Below are 11,047 nucleotides of genomic sequence, written 5' to 3'. Positions count from 1 at the left end.
ACAGGGACATTTACCAGCATATTGCCTTGGGGGCAGGAGAGTTTTTTCAATGATGAGAGGTTGGACAGACTGGGGTTGTTGTCTTTACAGCAGAGTGGATTGAAAGAGAGGGATGATTAAAATGATGAGGGGTGAAGATAGGGGAGGCAGGAAGAAACTTCCCCCCCCTTGATGGAGGTGGGAGAGGGGTATAGATTGAAGGTAAGGGCCATTTCGAGGGGATGTGAGGAAAATCTTGTTCACACAGAGGGTGGTGGGGAATCTGGAAGTCATTGCTTGTAAGGGTGGGAGAGGCAAAAACCGTCATCAGGTGGATTTGGATGTGCACTCGTGACGCCAAGGCTATGGGGCCAAGTACTGAGGAAAAGGGATTAGAGAATAGTGAAGTGGTTGTTTCTGACCAGCACAGACTCGATTGGCCTTTTTTCTGGGCTGCAGACCTCTCGGAAACTATGGCTAACTCACTTTGAGATTTGAGATTCTACATCCGCGATACCATCTAACGTGATTTTGTACATTTCATGTTCAGAGAGGAGGGGTTTGTCTTCAAAAGAGAGATTGAGCAGTTAAGGCCAATATGCTCTGGAGTTTACAGGAATGAGGGGAGTTCCAACTGAGGGACATAGGGTGGTAAAGGGGGTGGGATTGACATAGGAGACAGAAAGAGGTTGTTTCCTCATGTGTGACAATGGAAGATGATAGAGTCATCGTTTCATGAGAAGGGGGTGGGACAGACTGAAAAGTGAGATGTTGAAAAATGGTTTCTCTCTAAGGGAGAGGGGGTGGGAATATCTGGGAATTCTTGTCAGTGTGTATGTGTATATGGAGGGGGCGCCACATCGGGACACTGAATAAATTGAAGGAAGGGATGGACAGACATTGTCAATCAGTGAGAGGTTAAAGGGAGTGGGAGCAGGAAATTGGAGTTGAGGCTGGGATGAGATCAGTCACAGCCATAAAGAACGAGGGAACCTGGCTCCCGAGGGCTCCTAGCCCGTATGTTCTATTGGTCGTCCAGCTGCCTGCACACTTTTTAGTGTGGGTGCCTCATAGCACACGCTCAGAAAGCTCTGAATCTGAGGGCCTAAACTGTGTGATGCGTCACAGGCCAATAGTCACTAAGTAGCCAAGACCATAAGATAGAGCAGCCATTTGGCCCATCAAGTCTGCCCTGCCATTCTGTCATGGCTGATATGTTTGTTAACACCATTCTCCTGCCTTCTCTCTGTAACGGTTGATCCTCCTACTGATCAAGAACCTATCTATCTCTGTCTTAAAGACATAATGACAGCTGTCTGCAGTAATGAGTTCCACTGTCTGGCTGAAGAAATTCCTCCTCATTTCCGTTCTAAAGGGAGTTCCCTTCATTCTGAGGCTGTGCCTTCGGGTCTTAGTCTCTCCGACTCATGGAAACATCTTCTCCATGTCCACTCTGTCCGGGCCTCTCAGTATTCTCCAAGTTTCAACTAGGTTCTCCCTCACCCTTCTAAACTCCATCGAGTCCAGACTCAGAGACCTCAACCTCTCCTCATATGATAAGTTCTTCATCCCTGGGATCTTTCTTGCAAACCCCCTCTGGACTCCTTCCAAGTTCAGCACATCCTTCTTTAGATAGGGGGCCCAAAACTGCTCTCAATGTTCCAAATGTGGTCTGACCAGATCCTTATACAGCCTTAGCAGTACAGCCCTGTTCTTGTATTCTACACCTCCCAAAATGAATGCTGACATTACATTTGCCTTCCTAACTGCCAACTGAACCTGCCTGTTAACCTGAAGAGAATCCTGAACCCGGACTCCCAAGTCCCTTTGTGCTTCAGATTTCCGAAACCTTTCCCCATTTAGAAAACAGTCTCTGTCTCTGTTCTTCCTACTAAAGTACGTAACTTCCCACTTTCCCACATTGTATTCCATCTACCATTTCATTGCCCACTCCACACTTCCTCAACACTGCCTGTCCTTCCACCTATCTTTGTGTCATCAAAGAAACACTCAGGGCAATGAAATAGCAATGCTCTTCTTGTGAATGATATTCGATCCAGAGCGAATGGCTCATTGTCCCAAAGACGAAGGCCAGAAGGGGCCACTCTCAGACACTAAGCTCTTGTACTGGTCTATTTATCCTATCCATGCCCTTCATGATTTTATAAACCTCTAAGATCACCCCTAAGCCTCCGATGCTCCAGAGAAAACAGCCCAACCCAATCAACCTCTCCCTATAGCTCAAATCCTCCAACCATGGCAGCATCCTTGAAAAATCTTTTCTGAACCCTTTCAAGTTTACAACATCTTTCCAATAGGAAAGAGATCAGAATTGTACGCAATATTCCAAAAGTGGCCTGTACAACCGCAACATGACATCCCAACTCCTGTACTCAATACTCTGACCAATAAAGGAAAGCATACCAAACGCCTTCTTCACTATCCTATCTACCTGCGACTGCACTTTCAAGGAACTATGAACCTGCACTCCAAGGTCTCTTTGTTCAGCAACACTCCCTAGGACCTTACCATTAAGTATACAAGTCCTGCTAAGATTTGTTTCCCAAATGCAACACCTCACATTTTTCTTTCTCAGCCCATTGGTCCATCTGATTAAGATCCCATTGTAATCAAAGGTAACCTTCTTCACTGTCCACCTTCATTTCCTTTGTATAAATGATGAAAAACCGTGGACCTAGCACCGATCCTTGTGGCACTCCAGTAGTCACCGGCCTCCAGTCTGAAAAACAACCCTCCACCACCACCCTATGTTTTCCACCTTTGAGCCCGGTGTGTATCCAAATGGCTAGTTCTCCCTGCATTCCATTGCTAACCAGTCTCCCATGGGGAACCTTGTTGAATGCTTAACTGAAGTCCATATAGATCACATCTACTGCTCTGCCCTCATCAATCCTCTTTGTCACTTCTTCAAAAAACTCAATCAAGTTTGTGAGACATGATTTCCCATGCACAAAACCATGTTGACTATCCCTAATCAGTCCTTGCCTTTCCAAATACATATACAACCTGTCCCTCAGGATTCCCTCCAACAACTTGCCCACCATCGCTGTCAGGCTCTCTGGTCTATTATTATCTCGTTTGTCCTTTCTTAAAATGGCACCACCTTCGCCAACCTCCAGTCTTCCGGCACCTTATCTGTGACTATCAATGATCAAATATTTCAGCAAGAGGCCCAGCAATCACTTCTCTAGCTTCCCACAGAGTTCTCGGGTACACCTGATCAGGTCCTGGGGATTTATCCACTTTTATGCGTTTCAAGACATCCAGCACTTCCTCCTCTGTAATATGGACATTTTTCAAGATGTCACGATCTGTTTCCCTACATTCAATACCTACCATGTCCTTTTCCATTGTAAATACTGATGCAAAATCCTCGTTTAGTATCTCCCCCATCTCCTGCGACTCCACACAAAGGCCACCTTGCTGATCTTTGAGGGGCCCTATTCTCTCCCGAGTTACCCTTTTGACCTTAATGTATTTGTAAAAACCCTTTGGATTCTCCTTAACGCTATTTGCCAAAGCTATCTCATGTCCCCTTTTTGCCCTCCTGATTTCGCTCTTAAGTATATTCCTACCGCCTTTATACTCCCCGAAGGATTCACTCGATCTATCCTGTCTATACCTGACATATGTTTCCTTCTTTTTCTTAAGCGAAATCTTAATTTCTTTAGTCATCCAGCTGCACCTACCAGCCTTTCCTTTCACCCTAACAAAGGAGTATACTTTCTCTGGACTCTCGTTATCTCATTTCTGAAGGCTTTCCATTTTCCAGCCATCCCTTTACCTGCGAACATCAGCGCCCAGTCACCTTTTGAAAGTTCTTGCCTAATACCGTCAAAATTGGCCTTTCTCACTAGCTATGTTTAAAAATGGCTAGGTTTTAGAGGGTTAAGATAAACTAGAGAAAATCTCCACTTTCACTGAACCAAAAATGTTAGGAAAGTATATATATACACTGTATCTTTTACCAATGTTTCTCATTTTTGAGATGGTGAAAACTGAGTACACCAAACTGCTATCTGTTTTGGAGTCATCTATAATCAAGAAACAATAATGCAAAATGAACCGAAAGGTTAGAGATCAGAATGTAAAACCAACAGCAAACAATGCCTCAAACTGATAATTAAGGTCACAGTCCCAACCTAGCAGGAATATAAACCAAAGCTCTTGGCGATATATCGACCTTTTCAAAACAGTTCACAAACCAGGTGACTCAATAACATCGAATGTGTATTTTGCATCAACGTTCACTACAAAGTTTGTGCCTACCCTCCCAGAACAGGCTCACATCGGAAGGTAGAGGCCCTGGGCTCATTTACAATTTTTTTTGTTATATTATTTGTTCATGGCACATGGACATCACCCGCTGGACCCAGCACTTATTGCCCAACTCATCCCTAGTTGTCCCCTTGAGAAGGTAGGCACGAGCTGCTTTCTTGAACTGCTGCTGTCTATGTTCCGTAGATAGGCACACATTGCCCTCAAGGAGGAAATTCCAGGATTTTGACACAATGACACTGAAGAAACAGTGTTATATTTCCATGTCAAGACACTGAGTGGCCGGAAGGGGAACTTATAGAGGGTGGGTGTTCCCATGTATCTGCTGTACTTGTCCTTCTAGGTGAAAGTGGTTGTGAGTTTTGAAGGTGCTGCCTGAGGATCTTTGGTGTATTTCTGCAGTACATCTTGTAGATGGTACACACTGCTGCTACTGAGCATGGGTAGTAGAAGGAGTGGATGCTTGTGGATGTACTTCCAATCAAGCGGGGCTGCTTTGTCCCGCGATGATGTCAAGCTTCTCGAGTGCTGTTGGAGCTGCAACCATTCAGGCAAGGAGGAGCATTCCATCACACTCCTGACTTGAGACTGAGGTAGTTGGAATGGCTCAATCAGGGAAGATTCTAACCATGTATATCCCTCGAAGGAATAAATGAATGAAATCATGACGAATCAATATTGTTCTGTCTTCCTCAGATGGACCCCAGGATCTACCCTACAAATTCCAAATTGAGTTATACCCATCGCACACAGCCTCCCTCAGATATACGGAAAGCCTTTGATTTTCCGCCATTTAATATTAATTCTCAGAGTACACCCCCTTGTTCGAGAATCTCGAGGTTTGTAAACAAAATGAATAGTTGCCATTGGGGTGCCTGTGTTCTTTATTGAACATTACACGGCTCCAGCAAAAATAAAGGATCAAAAGGAAAGTTGAAAAGTTGTCTTGCAGTAAACAGTCAGTCCCCAGGTGGCAAATAATATCTGTCCCTGCTGAGTTTCTCCAACAATTTCTGTATTTTCTTTTATTTCTATCATTCATTGCCTGAAGAAAGCTAATTGAATGCTGGCCTTTATATTGAGAGATCTGGTGTAAAGGATGCAGAAGGGATGCTGTAGTTATACAAAACCCTGGTTCGACCCCACTTGGAGCAGATCTGGGCACCACACCTGAGGAAGGATAGATTGGCCTGGGAGGGAGCACAGCGAGACTTTACAAGAATGTTACCTGGGCTTCAGGAGTTAAGTTATGAGGAGAGATTACACAAATTAAGCCTGTACTGTCCAGAATTTACAGGGTTCATGGATGATCTGATCAAAGATATTAACAGGAAAAGACAGGGTACGGAAATTGGAAGTGTTTCCACTGGTCGGAGATGCTAGAAATAGGGAAGGCATAGCCAGAGAATTAGGGCCAGACTGTTAAGGAGAAAGGTTCGGAAGTACTACTAAGCACAAAGACTGGGAGAGGTTTGGAACTCTCTTCCACAAACAGCAGCATTGCTGGATCAGTTAGTTTTAAATCTTGAGAGATAATGTTTTTGTTCAGCAAAGTTATTAAAGGGGATAGGATCAAAGGCAGGTCGATGGAGTCAGGTTACACATCAGCCATTGAATGGTGGAACATGCTGAATGGGTTGAATGGTCTCCTCCTGCTCCTTTATATGAATATTCCACATCAATATATCCTGTTGCCAAGTGGTATTTCCAACACTGGAGCAATTAGTGCTTTCAAATAGAAACTGAAAGTCCAAATATTTTATTTTCACACATTCCAGATCCCCACCATCCTCTGGGTGAAACAATCCTCAAATCCATCTCTAAACCTCTTACCCTTGAGTTTAAAAACTATGAAGGCAAATGTTTTAAACACCTTCTCAAACACCCTGTCTACATGTGACACAACCTTCAAAGATTTATGCACCTGAAACCCTCGGGCTCTCTGCTTTACAACACTACCAATCTTACACTCTGCTAACAAGTACCCCTCACCCATCAACCTTCTCACCCAACAACCCAAACTTCCCTCCCCAACACTTCCAGGAAGAGATTTGTTTTTGTGGATCTTTCCAATCAGACGAATACCAGCATGAACGCTGACCAATACATGACGGTGTAGGATCAGCAGCTCTCAGATTCATACTCACCGTTCAATCGACTTGACCCGATCTCTGCGTGGTCGAAATTTCTTGCAGGTCTGTCCTCACTCGGGCCCTCAGCTCGATTTCCCATCGCCTCCCCTGGAATGAAATATTTCCAGATCATTACCCAACCGAGTTCCAATCCGGATCGTGACAACAATTTGCTGCTGTGCGTGTACAAAAACTCCTGGCAACAAGGTCACTGAGCCAAGGTCCCACGGAATGACCTCCTGGAATTATCCAGAATGTGGCTGAGAACTTCTACGTTCATAGAATCATATACTTTTACTGTACGGAAGGAGGCCATTTGTGTCTGTACCAGCTCCTGAATGAGCTACCCAGGTAGTCCCACTCTCCAGCCCTATCTCTGTAGCCCTCTTACATCATCCCTTTCAAATTTATATTCAGCTCTTTTTTCAAACCTCCACCACTCCCTAAAGCAGCACATTCAAATCCCAGCAATCCAAATAAGTTTCTCCTCATCTCACTCTTTCACTGACAATCTTGAAATTCTACCAGCCAGTTACTAATAGACCAATGAGTGGGAAACAATAACTTGCTTTCCCGTCAAAATTGTTCAAACTTTCAACACCTCAATAAGGTCACCACTTCATCTTCTCTGCTTGAAGGAGAATAAGCTCAGTCTCCTGAACTTTTCCCTGCATCTAAAATCCCTCATCATTGGTATTATTCTCGTAAATCTCCCTCACATTGTGTCCAGGGTTTGAACATCCTTCCTTTAGTAAGGTGTCCAGAACAGAACAAAACCAGCCTGGGTAATAAAAGGCCAACTCCCTTTGTCAAATGTATTTCTAAATTCAGCTTCTGTTGCCTGTGAAGGTAAGGTGTTACACACAAAGAAATATCCAACAGATCAAAGGTACATCTCCAACATGATCTAATATTCTCCATTCAATACTTGTGCTGTTACCGGAACTAATTTCTTTTCTGCCCTCTGCTTTGTGTTGGGTTAGCTCAGTTGGCTGGATGGCTGGTTTGAAATATGGAGTAACATTGACCGCGTGGGTTTGAATCTCTCACTGGTTGAGGTTACCATGAAGGACTGTCCTTCTCCATCTCTCCCCTTGTGGAGGCATGGTAACCCTCAGGTTAAACTACCACCTACCAGTTATCACCCTCTCCCTCTCTCTCTCTCTGACACTCCAGCTGAGGTCCACCAGTGTCTTTTATAACTTCAATATCAGCTCCTTGTTCTCGGACTCTATGCCCTTATTAATAAAACGAAGAATGCTGTGTATTTTATTAATTGCTCTCTCCCTGTTATGCTGCCTTCACTGATCTGTGGACATATACCCCCAGCTCCCTCTGCTCCAAACCAGCTCTAGTTTTTTTACCCACCTAAATATATTGTCTTTCCATTTCTTTCAACCAACGCCCTTCACCAAATTTGTGTTGAATTATGTTTGTCTTTATTTTCGAATGTTCACGAATTAAAACCTATTTTGTTAAATCAAACTTCATTTTCTCCCTCCTAGCAGTTTTGCTATTAACTAACAATATAACTCCACAAGAACATCCAGGCTGGCATCAGGTCGAGTCCACCTGGCCCCTCAGGAACCTGCTCTGCTATTCCATACGATCGCAGCTGATCCCATCTCAGCCTCAACTTCACTTTCCTGCAAACACACCCTTTGACCCATCATTGATTAACAATCTGTCTGTCTCCTCTTCCACTTTATGCAGTGGTGGGGGGGTTGGGCGGGGGGGTGATGTTCCCACAATTGTACAACCCCCTCCTCATTTGAGAGAATTCATTGCTCCTTACCTCTGTTTTCAGTCTGCCCAGCCCCTTATCATGAAATGATAACCTTTTATTCTAGATTCTCCCATGTGAGCAAACATCCTCTCTCCAACTCCTTTGTCAATACCCCCTTTAGCATTTTATAACCTTCAGTTAGATCTCCTCTCTTCCAAACTCCAGAAATACTGCTTAATCTCTCATCTAAGACAAACCCTTCATCTCTGGAAATGATTGAGTGAATCTCCTCTGAACTACCTCCAGTATAAACTGCATCTGTTCTCAAGTAAAGAGATCAAAATTGTACCAGTCTCTTCTCATAAGACTAAACTTTCATCTGGGCAATCAATTCAGTGAGTTTCTTTGAACTCCCTCCAATTCAACGACATCTCTCCTCAAGTAAAGGGACCAAAACTGTCTGCAGTACTCTGGATGTGGAAACCCAAATCCCTTGTACAGTTGCAGTAACAATTACCTACTTCCATATTCCATTTCTTTCGCAATAAATGTCTTCCTTGTGACCTGCTATAGCCTTTACACTGACATTTTGAACTTTCTGTCCCATTCAGATGATAAGTTGCCTTTTTCAATTCTTCCAACTGAAATGGATAACCTCACCACTAATGGGACTGACCAACACTCAGTTCACAGTCTAACGGAAATTGAGAGTGTGTCCTCAATTTGAACTGTTGTGCTTTAGATTTGCAAACGAATCAGACACAACGGTTCATTTGCTCCAATTTGTCTAACTGATGTAAAATTGCTGGGTTTGCACCCTAGAGTGATTTTCAGACCATTTGGACAGCGCTTGAATGTTGTTCGAAGTTGCTAACCACCTCACTTACTTCTGTTCGACCGGGAACATGCCGGAAGAAACAGCGGGAGAAAATAAGAGAGGAAGAACATAGGAAAGTTTTAGTGTAAATATTCAGCTTCTCCTGCTAGTAAATGAATCTGGATTCTTTGATGCGCAAGCAACAGTTATTCCAATTTTAACCTTTAGTTTATATCTGTGCTGACCATTCCTCTGAACACAGTACATTTCTTTGTATGTCTCCCCAAGTAATTTTGTCTGCCACTTGTTCAGCCTGCCCACATCCTCATAAAGAACGTTCCCAAATAGTGCTTTATTTCTTTTTTAATTCACTGGTGGGTTGCGAAAATCACTGGCTGGGCCGAGAATTTATTATCCATCCCTAGTTGGCCCCTTGAGAAGGAGGTAATGAGCTGTCTTCTTGAACCACTGCAATCCCTGTGCTGTAGGTAGATCCACGATACCATTAGAGAAGGAACTACAGGATTTTGACCCAGCAACACTAAACGAATGGTGATATATTTCCAAGTTGGGATGGTGAGTGGCTCAGAGGGAAAGTTGCAGGAGGTGGTATTCTCATGTATCTGCTGTGCTTGTCCTTCTAGATGGACGTGGTTGTGGGTTTGGAAGGTGCTGCCTGAGGATCTTTGGTGAATTTCTGAAGGTCATCTCGTAGCTGCGACTGAGTGCAGGTGGTAGAGGGAATGGATGTTGTGTTCCTGGATGGTGCTCGGCTTCTCAGGTGTGGTCTACAAGGTGCACTGCAGAAGTGACTGAGTGAGTGTGTGTTTGCGCACGTGAAAGTATATAAGTGTCAATGAGAATGTGTGTGTGCCTCTCTCTCTCTCTCTCTCTCTCTCACACGGACATTTACACTTTCATACTCACTCAAACGCACTACACACATACTCTCTCATACGCACACCCTCATATAAACACCATCCCCAGTGTTTCCTGTTCCCAGTTGCCCTGACCCTCTGCCAACACTCGTGTCTGTAAAATTCCCTCCAAAACCTCACCATTGCATTAAATAATTGTTACTGTGCAGCCTGTCTCATTAACAATATCCCACCAATCCAACCCAAACTATTCGATGTTAAACTCAAAAGATCGCTCTGCACCAACTCTCTCTAAATTGTCGACTAGAAATTACTGTCCCTCATTTTCACGGCCTGCATATATCGAGGCACCTGTCAGCGGCAACTGGGCGATTCACAGAGAAACATCGAAAATATCATCAGGGGGAGGCCTATCGGCCCCTCTAGCCTGCTCCATTCAAAGGGATCATGGCCAATCACCCAACACAGTCCCCTGTCTCCCCGCACCCTCCCTTTACCCTCTAAGAACTCAATCCAACTCCTTCCTGAACAACATTCAGTATTCTGGCCCTGACTGCTTTCTGTGACACAGACTTCCACAGGCTTCCCACTCTCTGGGTAAAGACATTTCTCCCCATCTCAGTCCCACTCCATTTCGTTTTGACTGTGACCCCCTGGTTCTGGACTCTCCGCCTGGTCACCGGGAACACCCTCCCCGCATTTACTCTGTTTCGTCCTTGTTCAAATTTATAGGTTTCTATCAGAGTCCCTCTTAATTCTTCTAAACTCCAGTGAGTGTCACCCTAATAATTCCAGTCTCTCTCCATCTGTCAGTCCCACCATCCCAGGAATCATTCTGGGAAACCTTCTCTGCACCCCCTCCATAGGCACAATATCCTTCCTCAAATAAGGAAACCCCAAACTGCGTACACAGTTCTCCAGGGTGTGGTCTCACCCTGTCCAATTGTAGCGAGACATCCCTGCACTTGGATTTGAATCTTCTTGCTATGAAGGCCTCCCTTATCTGAGAAAGGATATTACTCTTTCTCTCCCTTCCCCCCACAGATGCTGCTGAGCTGCTGAGTTTCTGAAGTAAGTTTTTAAGAGTGTTCCTGTCAAGACTTCAGCTGGACCCCAGTGAAGAGCGAGCACAGATCAAAGATGAAGAATGAATTACCTGGCTCTGTGAAGTTGATGAAATTCCTGGTCACATTAAATATTGTTGATCGCAACAAGG

At 44.3% G+C, this 11,047-nt stretch overlaps 1 long non-coding RNA gene across 1 annotated transcript in view; it reads right to left on the bottom strand.

The window, feature by feature from the left end:
- LOC122544670 overlaps nucleotides 1-11,047 on the bottom strand; it is a 15,437-nt gene extending 4,390 nt beyond the window's left edge. Inside the window, exons 1-2 of the long non-coding RNA XR_006310432.1 lie at nucleotides 10,988-11,047; nucleotides 6,426-6,518 (exon numbers count right to left, since the gene is read on the bottom strand). This is a non-coding gene — a long non-coding RNA (uncharacterized LOC122544670). The remainder of the gene's footprint in view (nucleotides 1-6,425; nucleotides 6,519-10,987) is intronic.

The sequence above is a fragment of the Chiloscyllium plagiosum genome, chromosome 50, assembly GCF_004010195.1.
Source record: "Chiloscyllium plagiosum isolate BGI_BamShark_2017 chromosome 50, ASM401019v2, whole genome shotgun sequence".
Classification (NCBI taxonomy): domain Eukaryota; kingdom Metazoa; phylum Chordata; class Chondrichthyes; order Orectolobiformes; family Hemiscylliidae; genus Chiloscyllium; species Chiloscyllium plagiosum.
The sequence above is the reverse complement of the archived record's forward strand: the minus strand, read 5'-3'. Positions and strand labels throughout refer to the sequence as shown.